The sequence below is a fragment of the Ahaetulla prasina genome, chromosome 1 (genome assembly GCF_028640845.1).
Source record: "Ahaetulla prasina isolate Xishuangbanna chromosome 1, ASM2864084v1, whole genome shotgun sequence".
Taxonomy (NCBI): Eukaryota; Metazoa; Chordata; class Lepidosauria; order Squamata; family Colubridae; genus Ahaetulla; species Ahaetulla prasina.
The window spans coordinates 20118434-20134682 of NC_080539.1; the positions used below are offsets into that span (position 1 = coordinate 20118434).

The 16249-nt window shown below is 41.8% G+C and overlaps 1 protein-coding gene and 1 long non-coding RNA gene across 5 annotated transcripts in view; one reads left to right on the forward strand and one right to left on the reverse strand.

Annotated features, from left to right (window-relative positions):
• The window catches only part of GTF2IRD1 (GTF2I repeat domain containing 1), a 161206-nt gene that overhangs the window by 104113 nt on the left and 40844 nt on the right, over positions 1–16249 (reverse strand). The gene's annotated exons all lie outside the window — the stretch shown is intronic.
• LOC131188782 (uncharacterized) lies at positions 1968–6993 on the forward strand. 2 transcript variants are annotated; one of them, XR_009152837.1, is made up of 4 exons: positions 1968–2123; positions 2620–2696; positions 6103–6142; positions 6790–6993. It is a non-coding gene; the product is annotated as an uncharacterized LOC131188782 (long non-coding RNA). The 2 variants fall into 2 exon arrangements; XR_009152836.1 differs by lacking the exon at positions 6103–6142.

Genomic DNA, 16249 nt, shown 5'->3' on the forward strand with positions numbered 1-16249 from the left:
CCCACAACGGCATTTGGGCTCTTTGCCGGAAAACAATGTTGATAGAATTGCTCCTTGTCTTGCTGCATTTATTTCTTGTCAGTGTCTTCTGCTTTTGAACTTTTGCCAAGAAAAGCCTTTGGCAGTTTGCCTAATTAGACCAAGGCTGGTAGTAAGACTGAAGAATTGTGTTATGAAGAATTTGCTTTGATTTAGTTTGGACTACACTGAGAATGAGTTAATTCTCAGCTGTTCTAATAAAGTCTGTTTGTTTTTGAACTGATTGAGTCTACTACTTGCTACTTGGGCCTGGGTCACAACATGGTGGATCTCGTCTGCCTTTTAGACCAATTATCAACAGCAAAGGAATCCAGAATTAAGAACTTATTTATTATTTCTAGCATTTCTAGACTTGCACTTGACAGCATCACAATGAAGGCCTCAGAAAAGATAGTCAGATGCTGTGATGTGTCTATATATACAACTATCAGAATCACAAGCAGGTAGTGTTTTTTTCCCCTGCGGCTCTGTACAGAAATGAAAGTTGGTCTTTCAAGAAGCAGGATTTTTAAAAAAAGGATTGATGTTTTTGAACTCTGGTGAGGGAGAAGACTCCTCAGAATACCAGAGATAAACAAGAAACAAATAAATGGATCACAGAACAAATCAATCAAGAGCCTCATTCCAGACACAAATGGCTCCGCTCAGATTATCCTCCTCCTCTGGAAAGATCGACTCTCTGGAAAAGTCTGTAAATGCTGGGAAAGGTGGAAGAAAAGAGAAGAGGATGGTTTTCCTGGAGAATATCTATTTATGTAGTTGCTAAGAGTTGATACTGACTTGATAGCACAGGTTTTTCAACTGTGCACCCATCGTCTATAACCAAGTCCATCCACCTGGCCATCCTCTTCTCTTTCCTTCTACCTCTCCAGCATTATACCATATTTTCCTGAAAATATGATCTACCCCGAAAGTAAGTCCTAGCTTGATTTTTTTGCACATGCACCCAATGTAAGCCCTACCCTCAAAATAAGTCTTAATTAAGACTGCACTCACTCTAGGGTGCACAGGTAAGAATTAAGCTAGGGTGAGGATGTGGGGAGTAGGGTAGAGCTGCCCTACTACTTACCTTTGGACAGTTGCAGCCAGACCTTACACACCCCGACACCTGCCTTGCTGGTCCATTTCTTCTGCAGCCGTCAAGGCTTTCCTGAAGGCCTCTGCAGCCGATAACAGAGCTCCAAATCGATCCAGCTGCAGAGGCCTTCAGGAAAGCCTTCCAGACCTTGCTGGCCGCAGAAGAAGTTCCTGAAGGCCTCCGACGGTGAAAAGGAGGCTGGGGGCAACACACACAAGTGAGGTGAGTCGGTGGATAACATCTCCCTCCAAAAAAGACCTGGTGTCTTTTTGGTGACAAAAAAATTATAAGACAGGGTCTTATTTTTGGGAAAACACAGTCGAAGAGCTAGGTCTTTGCGTCATAAACTGGAAGAGGGACATGAACTTTTTCCATGTCGAGGACTGCACTTGGACGCTACGTAGCTTGTAAATGGCTGTACTCCAAAAAGTAGAATCAAATAAAGTTAAAAGTTTCCCTCGCATTGATCTCCACTCACATGCCCCTCCATGGATTCACCTATGGTAGCTCTCTTGGGAACAATATGGAAGCAATTTGCTTTTGCTGCCTTTGGAGAGTTTTTAACTTAATTTCACTTAAGAGCTCCGGAGGATTTCATGCTGGTCACTAACTACTGACATATTAAGAAGTCCTGCCTAACTTTTTCAGGGTTAGCCAAGAGTAGCTAAGTGCTGCTCACGCTAAAATTCATTCCAATTAGTTTTACATTTAACAGCGCATTAACATGAAATACCCTAAGGAATATGCTTCCTTTTCCGGGCCTGTATTTCATAATTTTTCCAGTCTAGCATAGAAGAACTTAGATACCATTATTTCAAGCTAAAAGGCTCTCAGAGAGGCTGAAAAGGACTCCTCTCCACTCACAAAGAGCTTTTTAGTCACCAGAGCAAAGAAGGTTGGAAGAAAAAGGAGCCATCAGAAGTATTTTGGTGAAGGAGGAGATGACAGAAGGATGCCAAACTTGCTCCCATCCTGATTCTATGTATTATAGTGGTTGAGACTACGGGTAAGCCTCATAATTGTTCACAACTGAGTCCGGAATTATGGTTGTAAGTCATGGAGCTCGTTCAGTGGGTCACCAACCTTACAACCTTTTTTGTAGTGATTGTTAAGTGAATGCCATTGTCATTGCCGTGATCATTAACATTGTACCCAATAGGCTTTTTTTTTTTTGCTGGATACTGGAAGTGACCACCAATTTCCACCAAAAAAAAAATGTTGCAAATCATGGTCCCATGACTGCAGGACACTGCCAAGCCCCACCCCCCCCCCCAGATGTGATCATGTGACCATAGGGTAGTGGGTGACCTTCAGAACTTTGAAGCTGGGTTGTAAATAGCTCTGGGAAAGTTCCTTGTAACTTTGAACAGTTCCTAAGCAGCCGGTGATAAATTGAGGACTGTCTGGAATAGGAAACCTCCAATCCTGACCCAGGATTATCCAACAGAGATGGAGATGACTCTGCCTATGTTTCAAATGCAACTTTTTCCTTTTTCAATCAGGTAAAGCAGCCAGATATGCAGATGATACCACTCTAATAGCAGAAAGTGAAGAGGAACTAAAAAGACTCCTGATGCAGGTAAAAGGAGGAGAGTGCAAAAGTTGGCTTGAAACTCAACATTAAGAAAACTAAGATCATGGCATCTGGCCCTCTAAATTCCTGGCAAATAAATGGGGAAAAAATGGAGGTAGTGACAGATTTTATTTTCCTGGGCTCCAAGGTCACCACAGATGGGGACTGCAGCCAAGAAATTAAAAGATGTTTGTTCCTGGGGAAGAAAGCTATGGCAAATCTATATAGCTTACTAAAAAGCAGAGACATCACCCTGCCAAAGGCTATGGTTTTCCCAGTTGCAAAGACAAGGCTATGGTTTTCCCAGTTGCAATGTATGTCTGTGAAAGCTGGACCATAACGAAGGCTGAGTGCCAAAGAATTAAGGCCTTTGAACTATGGTGCTGGAGAAGACTCCTGCGAGTCCCTTGGACTGCAAGGATATCAAACCGGTCAGTTCTAGAGGAGGTCAACCCTGACTGCTCTTTAGAAGGCCAAATCCTGAAGATGAAACTCAAATACTCTGGCCACCTAATGAGAAGGAAGGACTCACTGGAGAAGAGCCTAATGCTGGGAAAGACTGAGGGCAAAAGAAGAAGGGGATGACAGAGAATAGCCATTTTCAAGGCTCTGTTGGGTGGCAATCTGTTGGGTTGGGACTTTGCAACTAACAACAACAAAGCAACCAGAGACAGAGCTGCCCCCACATCCTACAATACCTATCTTCACTATCTCTTAATAGGTACAATACCAAGTACCACTGGACTCGTGAACACGGCTTCGCAAGTGTACTGGATTTGCTGGATTTTTAAATTTCTGAAATAAACCCAGCCAATTTATAGCAGGTTGGGGGTTGGTCCTTTCTTTTGTAATGGAAAACAAAACAAGACATTTTGGAGTGGAAGAGTGCAAATGATGAGAAGACCATGATTTAGCCGTTGGAGGCAGATATCCGGCAGCAGGCAAAGTGGGTGGGGGAGACAGAAAGAGAGGAAGCATCTGGAAATGAAATTGAGGAAATGGGGTGGACTTGTGGCATGATAGGCAGAGAACTTGGCTATCTTGGAGAGAGAAGAGTTTTAGTTGCAAAGACTCCAAAAAACATTTCCAACTGAATTATTTTATTTTTTTTATATTTTTTAAATAGCAAAGTTCTAGTCTTTCTGATTAAGCACCTGGGCATCCAAGCCTGTGGAGAATTATTTAATGAATTCTGAAGCTATGATACAGGACAAACAATTAGCTCCAAAAACTGGAGAAGGGTGGACAGAGGAAAACAGGGATTTTATTTTACAACTTTGCCCCCACTACGTCTAAAGCTTACGGTAAATGTTAATGCTAAGCTGCCGAAGTTGGTTTGGCTTTTTAAAATTTTCTTCAAATGGCATTAAATGTGACAAGGATCTCTGTCTTTGATGGTGATTTTAAACCCGGAGTCTCTCGAAAACCGCCTCTTGCAAATAACAATCAAGTTTCTAATCTCAGGTTGCTAGAAGAAACAAATAAAAACAAAACCCTTGAACTCCAATTTGAACTGATAGCTGAACTTTCGCAAAGCTCCTGTTACTTTTTGGCAGCCATACATGTGAAAAAGAATCTAGGCCTCTTTGTTTCTCATGAGCTGAACAGAATACATCAGTCTAGCGTGGCTGCTTAAAAAGCTGGTGTGGTCACCAACAGCATCAATAGTAACACCGAGTCTGTTAACAACTCCCACCCCTCCATTCTACCCTGGTGGGAACTGAAGAGTACTGTTCAGTTCTGCAATCCACATTTTTAAGAACACTGTGGATTCGAGTGTATTCAGGAAAGAGCAACCATCATAATGAAGGGGGTTAAACACCAAGCCCTCTTCTGAATGGTTAAAAGAATTGGGGTTGCCAAGCATCTGAATTTTGATCACACAATCATAAGGATGGTGCAAAGGTCCTAACTGTGAAAAACAGTCATATGTCACATTTTTCAGCGCTGCTGTAACTTTGAACAGTTACTAAACAAACCGTTCTAAGTCAAGGACTACCTGTGTTATATTAATATGAACCAGCAGCGTGCAGTGGCAGCCAAAAAGGCTAATGCAATCCTATGTTGCATTAACAGAGGGATACAATCAAGATCACGTGAGATACTAATACCACTCTATAAAGCCTTAGTAAGACCACACCTAGAGTACTCAATCCAGTTTTGGTCACCACACTATAAAAAAGATGTTGAGACTCTAGAAAAAGTGCAGAGGAGAGCAACCGGGATGATTAGGGGAATGGAAACTAAAACATATGAAGAACGGTTACAGGAACTGGGCCTGGCTAGCCTAGTGAAGAGAAGGACTAGGGGAGACATGATAGCAGGGTTCCAATATTTGAGGGGCTGCCACAGAGAGGAGGGGGGGGGTCAACCTGTTTTCCAAAGCACCTGAAGGCCAGACAAGGAATAATGGATGAAAACTGAACAAGGAGAGATTCAACCTAGAAATAAGGAGGAACTTTCTGACAGTGAGAACAATCAACCAATGGAACAGCTTGCTTTCAGAAGATGTGGGAGCTTCATCACTGGAGGCTTTCAGGAAGAGATTGGACTGCCATTTGTCAGAAAAGATGTAGGATCTCCTGCTTAGGCGTGGGGTTGGACTAGATGACCTATAAACTCCCCTCCAACTCTGTTAATCTGTTATCTGTTAATCTGTATTGGCTTGGACAGTGATTGGCATGTGCAAATACATTCAGAGGATTCCATATCCAGTTAATTTCCAGGTCTAATTCAAGGTTCTGGCTATCACTTTAAGACTCTTGGTAATTTGAAGGATCACCTTGTCCTATAGATATCTGCCCATTCAACGAGATCAAACGAGGGTCAATTTCTTCCAGGTCCTAACCAAACAGACTGCCTAACAGAGCCTTGGAAATGTCCAATTTCACTGCTCCAACTCTTTGGAATTCCCTCCCAACAAAGTCTTTGTTGTTGTTGTTGTTGATAGCTGCAAACTCATGTCCGTCCCATTGCGACCCTATGGACAACATTCCTCCAGGCCTTCCTATCCTCTACCATCCTTTGGAGTTTATTTAAGCTCACACCTACTGTTTCAGTGATTCCATCCAGCCACCTCATTCTCTGTCGTCACCTTTTTTGCCCTCAATCTTTCCCAGCATTAGGCTCTTCTCCAGTGAGTCCTTCCTTCTCATTAGGTGGCCAAAGTATTTGAGTTTCATCTTCAGGATCTGGCCTTCTAAAGAGCAGTCAGGGATGATCTCCTCTAGGACTGACCGGTTTGATTGTCTTGCAGTCCAAGGACTTCGCAGGAGTCTTCTCCAGCACCATACTTCAAAGGCCTCAATGCTTTGGCGCTCAGTCTTTCTTATGGTCCAACTTTCACAGCCAGATATTGCAACTGGGAAAACCATAGCCTAACGAAGTCTTACTTGCCTTCGTTTCTCTTTAGCTCCAGTCTTGCACAGGAGGAGGCTGTGTTTTAACTAAAGGTAAGGTTTGCAGAACCATAACATTTGCATCTTTTATCCTTAATCCTCTTTTGATATATGTTTGGGTGTTATCATTTTATTTTATCTGAACACTGTTAGCTGCCCAGAGCTTCTGGGAAGCAGACAGACTGAATTAATGAAGTTTAGCCTAAAAGATTGCATTAAGGGGGAATATAAAAAACTGTCACGCAGTGTTTAAGGCATATTGCTTATCTGCGGATCTAATGGGATGGGCTCCAACAGTGCATGGAAAGTGCAGAGAAACAAATTTCTTCTCCAAATTGGAGCAACATCCAAACAGTAAGAGCTGCTCATCAATGGAGTAATCCACCTTGCAGGCTGAGGGATTTGTATTTGCTGGAAAAATATAAATAGCAGTAGCAATAGCATTTAGACTTATATACCATCTCATGGTGCTTTACAGCATATGCTGGCTTACAATGTCAGCATATTGTCCCCAGCAGGATTTACTGATCACTGGAAGGATGAAAAGCTAAATCAATCTTGAGCCCCATTGGAATCAAACTCTGGACTGTGGGCAGAGTTTGCCTGCAATACTGCATTCTAACCACTGCACCAATAGAAGACAGACAGTGAAATTGCCAAATATAGCACTTGTTCCATCCTGCATTATTGTTCCCATACAGGTTGTCCTCAACTTATGACCACAACTGCGACCAGAATTTACATCGTTATGCAAGGGGATTGTTAAGTGAGTTGCTGCAGTTATTAAGTGACCTGAGTGTTCATTAAGCGAATCCAGCTTCCCGCATTGACTTTGCTTGTCAGAAATGAGCTGAGAAGTTTGCAAATGGTGATCACGTGACCTGAGCCACTACAACCATGCCAGTTGCCAATGCCTGAATTTTTATCATGTGACCATGAAGATTCTGCAACAGGCGTTAAATGTGAAGACTGGTGGTAAGTCACATTTTTTCAGTGACATTGTAAGTTTGAATGATCACCAAACAAATGGTTGTAAGTCAAGGAGCAGGCTGGACTAGGTGACCCCTGGAACCCCGTCCAATTCGGTTATTTATCTCAAAGACCAATAACAAGAGGTAAAGGGCTGTGGTGGTGCAGTGATTAGAATGCAGTACTGCAGGCTAACTCACTGCTCACTGCCAGCAGTTCGATCCTGACTAACTGAAGGTTGATTCTGCCTCCAATTCTTCCGAGATTGGTAAAATGAGAACCCAGATTGCTGGGGGCAATATGCTGACTCTCTAAACTGCTTAGACAGGGCTGAAAGCACTGTGAAGCGGTATATAAGACCAAGTGCTATTGCTATCTCTGTGCTAGTATCTCTGATCTGGCAAAGCCATAATTGTTCATCCTAAATAGCTAATTAATCCTAATTAATTTTTCATCCTAATTAATTTTTCATCCTAAAAAAGTCCAAGTAAAATTCCAAAGCAAAGCAAGCTCTGCTCTGTACTCAGTGAACTGCTTTCAAGATAAACCCATTCACCGCCTGAATATTCACAAATATTTTATTTTTCCCTTGGTAGTCATGCTTCCATGATCCTTTAATATTTTTTCCCCTACCTCTCCCCCCACTGGTTCCTCCTGACAACAGTTCCTCGTCCTCTCATGGACAAAGATGGCCACAGATCCCAGGGAAGCAAACAGTGTGCCTCAGTTTTTCCAATACTTAGCAAGGATGTCATTATTACTCTAAAACACCCTTCCGTCCTGTTGAGCAACAGAATTTCCAATAAATCCATCTTGGGCCCTATTAACTCAGGGTAGTCCTATACTGTTTATGAGGCAGAGGTAGTTTTAGGATTTCCCCTGACACGTATAACCTTTTAATAAAACGTCTACAGATGGATTTTTTAAAACATTATACAACTTAATCGCACAGCTCATTTGTTTGTCTTTAAAAGGAACAACATGCGTGCATTCACACACGTGCACGTAAGAGTCATTTGCCAATGTTTGTGCGAGCATTTTGAAATTCCCTGAAGTATCACGTCTAACAGAACCTCAAAAGTTCTATTTCTAAGATCTGCAGTGAAATTCAGGATCCTAATTCTCAGTTTACAAAAGAAAACACTGAAAAATAGTGAGTGGCAAGAGCAGGAGTGTCAGATTCGATTTCACTGAGAGTCGTATAAGAGTTGTGTTTGACCTTGGGGAGGGGGGCCAGGGAGGGCGTGGCCAGGATGGGGATGGCCAGCTCCATGTCACTCATGTTGGGGGCGCCTATGGCGGCCTGAGCGCTCAGCCAGTGAAAATGGACTCCCAAGCTCCGCTTTCAGCTGCAACGACCTTCTGCAACCCTCTGCCAGTGAAAACAGAGCTCAGGAGGGCTGCACGCACAAGCTGCGTTTTCTCTGGCAGAGGCACTGCAGGTCGGTCCTTTGCTGTTTCCAGGGCGGCCATGCAGGTCAGACTGAAGCACCTTGCAGGCTGGATCTGGCCTCCAGATCTTGAGTTTGACACCCCTGGGCTAAAGACAACATTACAGAAAGTAGGGTATCAGAAAGGCATTTTCAATACCTTTCAATCTGTACCCCTTACTCATACAGGCCTGCTTTTTGTTGGAAAACTTCTGTTTTGCAACTCCCTCCTTAGAAAAACCATTCCCCAAATTCAGTGGCTACCATAGATGCACTGCAAGCCATTGTTGCTCCATCACATCAATTCAGTGGCCTTCTCTGGCCTGTTAAGGTCCAGATGTGTTGGAAAACAACTTTCCAGGTTCCCAGCTAATGCATTGAATACATCTGTAGATGTATGTAGCTGCTATAAAGAACGCTGCAGGTAAAAAAATAAAAGGGGCCTAAAATAAAGGAATTCTTAGGCTTAACACTCTCAATCCCAAGATATATTGTTGGCTAGAAATATCTCTTATCTCAAAATAGCCCACAATGTGCTTCAGTAGCTTTTCTCTTAACAGGATTCTGAATTCTGCTTCCCCCACCCCGCAATTGATTTTAGGATCTTCTAACATTACCTTTGCAACTAAATCAATGGATATTGGCTAACCTGATTTTCTGCTCAAAAAAAAAAAAGGAAAAAGAAAAGACTCTCTTTCATGTGCTAGCTAGAGTTTTTCTGTCTGCCTTCAAAACTGAAGACCTTTTTACATTAATTCAAAGCAGTTCTTAGGCTATCTTAACTTCCATTTCTGCAGGAAATAAATAATTGCTCCCATATGCCCGGTAAAAAGCAGCAGAGCAAAATAAGCCATGAGGGAGGATCTGTCAGGTGAAAGAAAATGCTGTGATTCTGCAGCATTTTAAGTAAAGGCATATTTGAAAATAAAGTCTTTATCTAAGAGCCGGGATGGGGGACTGTGGGGGGGGGGGGAGAAGAGAAGGGAATGGCAATTTTGACAAAACGCTGAGTAAAAATGCCCTATATCTTGTAGCAACTCTGGCCAAAATGGAAAGTCTTATTATAAAAATAATTTAAAAAATAAGTGTTTGAAGTACTGCCAAGAAGCAATTAAAGATTAATCTCTCCTCCTACGCATGCACACAAACACACACAGATACACTGCTCCAGCCTCAAAGTCAAGTAACAAAGCTCGTATTGATTTGCAACAGGGCACGATCTGACCTTTACTGGGGATTTTGCTAAGCAACAGAGGGGGGTTAGCCAGAGACCAAGCACAGACTTTGACACCCCTATCACTTCACAAAGACCCATTGGGGAACGATTATCTAATTGACTCTTAGTCAATGGCAGAGGCTTTGCACTGCTCAAGCCAAGTGTGACTGTGTTTGCAGAACACACTTAACTTGGTTGTATGTGTACATTGTGTGCAAAACTTCGACTGGTTTAATATTGGTTGGTTTGCTTTGGGAGCTTTATGTGATCTGCAAACCTACTCCATTTGATTGGTTTATAAGAAGACATGAAATTGATGGGGAATCCCCTCCCCCACCCCGCTCTTTTGTTAACTGTTCTTAGGACATAGCTGTAGGCAGAGGTTAGAACAGTACTGGCAATCTGGAAGCTGGGAAGCGGAAAACCAGGAGTTGGGGAAGCCCTCAATAGCATGCCAAAAAGGTTCCAACAAGTTCCCAACCTAAACCTAGAAACCCTCTGTCCAAGGTGACTCAATAGCCAGGTTGACCTAGCATAGCATCCAGAGGTGGTATTGAGCCGGTTCATACCTGTTCAGGCAAACCGGTAGTGAAGATCGCGGGTGGGGCCCGCCCTAACGCCCTACCGCCCTGGCTCTATGCCATCCTATTTAAACCAGTTAGAGAGGGTTGTAAAGCACTGTAAAGTGCTATATAAATCTAAGTACTATTGCTGTTGCTACCGAGAATGAATGAGAGCACCTATTTCTCAGCAGAGAGGGCAGGACTGAAATTGCTTGTGAAACTGGTGGCAGTTGCTATTGTCCTTATTTTTACAGTTGCATTAAACCTACTGGAAACTGAGCATGCCTATTTTATGCCTTAGTTCAGTGGTTCTCAACCTGTGGTCCACGGACCCCTTTGGGGGCCACAATATCATCACAGGGGGTCCATGAAGGCTTAAGATTTAAATCTTAAGTCTTTGGGGGGGGGGTCCGTGGCCATGATTCGTTGCCACAAAAAGTATTTAAAAGGGGTTTGTGGGGGGGGGGGAGGTTGAGAACCACTGCTTTGCTCTATTAAAAACAAACCACAGCTATCCCATCTGAAATCACTCAAAATTACAATTTTGGGCAAAATACTGGTAGCCTGATCACGGCACTTGGATGTTAGAGTGCAGAAGAATGAAAGAAGATCTTTCTTTCATTCTGGATCAGGCAAAGGCCCATAAAAATCACCATTCTGTTAACAGACAGATCTACCAGAAACTCAAACAGAAGCACCCAATTAGCATTCTCTGCTGGTAGAGCAGCATATAGCTGTGATGACTAGGACGCATCAATAGTCTTAATTCCCCCATCAGTCTCCTAATCTTATTTCCTAGTGGCAAAACCTGGAAATTTACCACAATCTGGACCAGGAAAGTAAACCAAGCAGTATTACAGGTCAAGTATTTTTAAAAAAATTCTCAAATAGAAATACAGCAGCCCATGAGAAAGTCACACACAGAGTTGGTCCTGAAGATGTGGACACAGCAAAATAAGTAGTCCTCAATTTACGACCACAATTGAGCCCAAAACTTATGTTGCTAATTGTTAAGTGCATTTTGTTCCATTTTACGACTTCTCTTGCCACAATTGTTGTAAATCACTGCAATTGTTAAGTTAGTCATATGGTTGTTAGGTGAATCTGGCTTTCCCCACTGACTTGGCTGGTCAGAAGGTTGCAAAAGGGGATCACATGACCCCAGGATACTGAAACTATCATAAATACCAGCCAGTTGCCAAGCATCTGAATTTTGATCTTGTGACCACAAGGATGCTGCAATGGCTTTAAGTGTGGAAAACAGTCATAAATCACTTTTTTCAGAGCCATTGTAACTTCAAAGGACTGTAAGTCAAGGACTACCTGTATAAATTAAGCAAGCAAGCAAGCAAGCAGATGAATGAATGAATGAATGAATGAATGAATAAATAAATAAATAAATAAAATGTTTAAAAATTATCGTTGGGCATCTAAACACAGGTACCTATTTTAAAGATCAGTGCTGTGTTTTTTCCTAGCTTTTGGAAGGTTTTCATTTGTTGGTTACTGGTCACAAACAAATAGTCATCTTAGGAAATCTCTAAAATTTCAACTGTTATTTGTTTTCCACTGCATATTTTCAGAAAGAGGAATGATCACTTTCTCATGGCAAGGGAGATTCTAACTTGGAGTCTTCAGCCAGAGAAGATGCGTTCTCAATCGTTAATTTCCCCTGCCTCTCCATTCCTTTCTCCTTTCACATAATATGCATTAAACCATGAGCCTGCAGGGAGCAACTGCCTTATCAGTGCAATGCATATAAAACATTAGACCTTTTATAGGTGTCACAGAATAATAAGAAATGCAAAAGCAGAAGTCTGTGTCAGGAGAGAGCTTACATATTGAATTAGAGTTCACGAGGAAAAGAAAAGGGAGAAGCAAATGGAAAAAACTGGAGGGGGGGGGGAGAAATGCGTTGTTGTCTTCATTTCTGGAAATCTGGAAGGATTCACTGAGGCCTCCATTTGAAAAAGGATATAATTCCTTTTGGGAAGGATGGAAGTGTTTGAGGTAAAAGCCATGTTCCCTCATGTAGTGGCAAAGTATCACACAGCACACTAAGTCACGATGTCTTTGAACATGGATCATTAAATAGATCACAGATCTCCTCAGTCACGCCTCACTGAAGATAGACAAAGGCCTACCTGATCAGTCTGCCCCAAGGAACTGATGTATCCTAAGTGGATTTACAGGAAGCTTAGGTTCCCACCCCCCCACCGAGACTCTGGTTCACAATTCGCCCATTGAACCTTGGAATAAGCATGTGACAGGAGCCTTGGACCAGATCACATCCATGCAGACTTTCTCTGGCTGCAGATTTCATAGAATACCTTGGTTTATCAAGGAGCTCAAAGAGATGAAGCAACACAAGGGATACCTAGAGTGCCACTGGAGGAGGAAAAGAGTGAGGCAGACCAGACACAGGTAACAACCTTTATTAGGACTTATCACGCAATAAGAGTGGAGCAAGCCTACTTCTCTGCTTATCGCATCCACATTTCAGGTGATTTAAGTCCTTCCTGGTAAAAGAAGAAACAGGGGAACTTGTGTAAGGAACAGTCTCAGCATCTATTAGACACAGTTGCTGAGAATATTGTTTTGCTATTGCTGGGATGTCCCAACAAAAGCATGAAAACGAAACAAAACAAAATCCTCATCTGGCTCTCAACAGAACTTTCACATCTCTCGTTGTCCATGTCTTCAAATATCCAACTCCGTGTGATTCCAAAGCTTGTACACTTCATTTCTTAAAAGATGAGCTGTTCACTTCATTATGAGTGACTTTGAAAGTTGCGTCTTGATTGGCACGGAATTTAACAGCCTCTCAAGGGAACGCAGAAAGCAATCTCTATGATTAGCAAAGGGGTGGGGGCAAAAAGGGAGGGAAACTGGCTCGGGTTGATGAGTTGGCATGGTTCACTAATGCACCCTGCTAATTTTAGTCTTCTAAAACTGCTGGTTCTGTAAAATGCTGCGAGAATCCTTCTTTGCCACTTAAGCACATGAAGTTTCTACTCTGTTCTTATGGAAGAATGACCATGAAACCCAACTGCGCAATCCACGGCTACTTCTCAAACCTGGGTTGCAGGTTTCCATTTGAAATCTAGCATCCAGGAAAAAATGCAAAAAAGACTTTATTTTATAGACTTAGCATTTTGCTTTTTAAAAAAAACAGAACCAGGGGTTTCAATCAAGAAGAAACTAGATTGTGCCGGGGTCTGTCAATAACCTTTTACCGTCAGACATTTTAATATAGTCACCATGCTGTTGTCAGATGTTTTAAATTATTCTGTAAAATGTTACATTACTCTGAGAAAGTGGCGATGTTTTTTTTAAGGAACAACTTTTTATTTGGGTTTTTGTCCCAATACTCCAGGTCAGAAGAGATTTTTGACTTACAACAATTCATTTAGTGACCGTTCAAAGTTACAATACAACTATTGCAGCATCCCCACGTCATATGATTAAAATTTAGATGCTTCGCAAAAGGCTTCTATTTATGATGGTTGCAGGGTCCTGGGGTCATGTGATCACCTTTTTTGACCTGACAAGCAAAGTCAATGGGGAAGTCATGTTACAACCATGTTACTAACCTAACAACTGCAGTGATTCACTTAACAACTATGGCAAGTAAAGGTTGTAAAATGGGGCAAAACTCGCTTAACTCTCTTGCTTAGCAATAGAGTTTTTGGGTTCAGTTGTGGGTGTAAGTCAAGGGCTACCAGAATTTATTTATTTATTTTATTTATTATTCAAATTTTTATACCGCCCTATCTCCCGAAGGACTCAGGGCGGTTTACAGCCTAATAAAAAACGTAAGAATAAATACAAGTTAAAAACAGCATTTAAAAAACTTATTAAATTAGGCCAAATTTTAAACTACCGTTAAAATAGTACAAAACCCCATTTAAAAACTAAATTTAAAACTAAAACCCTAGGCCAGCCCTGCACAAATAAATAGATGTGACTTAAGCTTGCGGCGGAAGGTTCGAAGGTCAGGAAGTTGGCGAAGTCCTGGGGGAAGCTCGTTCTATTGTTCCTCACACCTGGTTATTCTTTCATGATAGGAAAGGTAAGGCTAAGCGAAATAAGTAAAGGATGTGACTGGGGTTTCAAATCTGATTTTTCTAGCCAACAATGCATTTCATTTCACTTCTTGTTCTCTTAATTACATTTTATATTACAAATATATGAAAATGCCTCATAGCAAGTGGGACTGTTGATCCATCAAGTTCAATAGCTTCCTAATAAAGCCATGCTGTTTTATAATTGTATACGTATTTGTTAATATAAAATGCAGTAACACGAAGCAATACACGTACATAAAACACACAGCTAAGCTGATCCCATCTAGTTTAATAATATTTACACAGTTCACAATTCTGCAGAGTTCCACTATTTTTGTTGTTGTTGTTGCTGTTATCTTTGCCTAGAGATATCCGGAATTGAACGCAGAACCTTTTTGGCATAGGTCCTTCCAAGCTGTAGTCATTTTTATGAGGATTTTTCCACAGATCTGAATCCAGGATTTCTCTCAATCCTTGAAAAAATTATACCTCTTAATCAGATTTAGATAATGTGAAGTATGGAACCTAATCTCCAATAAATGGTTGTGACAAAAGGCTCAATGGTGGTTGCAGAAGCCAGATCAAAACATCACCATCTTACTTTTTTTAAGGCTGGCTAGGGAATTCTGGGACTTGAAGTCTTAAAAGTTACCAAGGGTGGACACTGCTGCTCTAAAACCATAACACAACATTTCTACAAATTCCACAAGGGCAACTTAAAATTACTGGTCAAAAAGCAATGAATGGAGCCAAGGTAAAAATTAAATGTGGTTGCTTCAGTTACACTTAAATATAATTAAAACGAATTACAATTAATATGAGTATTCTCCACTCAAGTGTTTATTTGTTTCCTTCTTGTCCCACATCCAAAATTTCTGAAGGTCTCCGGAAGTCACATTTAAGGTTCTTAAAGGTCCAAGTGAATAACGGATAAGCCACTTCATTTATTGTTCCTCTATGTCCTCATAAAAGGCAGGCTCTCTTCCAAGGAAGAAAGACTCTCACCATGGAGCCCAAAAAGGATTAATTCAGCTGAATAGTTGTTGTTGTTTTTTTAAAAAATCTTGCAACTCAATTTTGTGAGTGTTGTGGTCCACCAGCAGCCTGCGGAGCTGGCAACGGAGTCAGACAGCGATGAGGCTGAGGTGAGTCCAGGGCCATTGGGGAGTGAGGTGCAGACTCCAGAGCCTCCAGAGACTGGTAGCAGTGAGACAGAGGAACAGGAGGAGCCTGTTCCTAACGCACACGTGAGAAGAGCTGCCAGAAGGCAAGAGCAGCTCAAGCAAAGAGGACGACTTGGGAGTAGGGCCAAGAGATGATTGGCCCCTCCCGTAAGGCTTAAAACAGACCAGCAACGGTGTTTGGGCGTTGCTGGAAAACAACGTTGGTAGCTTCGTCTTCTTTGTCTTCGTCTTGCATTTATTTTTGTATCTGTGATTTCTGAATGTTTGCCAAGAAAGGCCTTTGACAGTTTGCCTAATTGGATCAAGGTTGGTGATAGGACTGAGGAATTTGTGTTGGGGGGGAATTTGCTTTAATTTAGCTGAACTACGCTGGGAATGAAGTAATTCTCAGCTGTTCGAATAAAGTTTGTCTGTTTTTTCACTGACTGAGTTTCCTACTACCTACTTGGGCCTGGGTCACAACAGTGGGCATTTTTACAACTCTGGATTAAGGAGGAGTAAGTGCTCGGAAAAATCCAATATTTCAAGCTACTTTAAGTGAGTGCAGGTAGGATAGAAATGTCCTTGTAGAAATACATAGTATGCATAGTGTGCGTACACCAATATAGATAAAACACATCATAATCAAAGAATCACAAAGCCAGAAGGAGACATTTGGACGATCGATTCTAATGCTGTGGCCCAGTGTGAGTACAGGCAATCCTCAATTTACAACTATTCATTTACTGACCA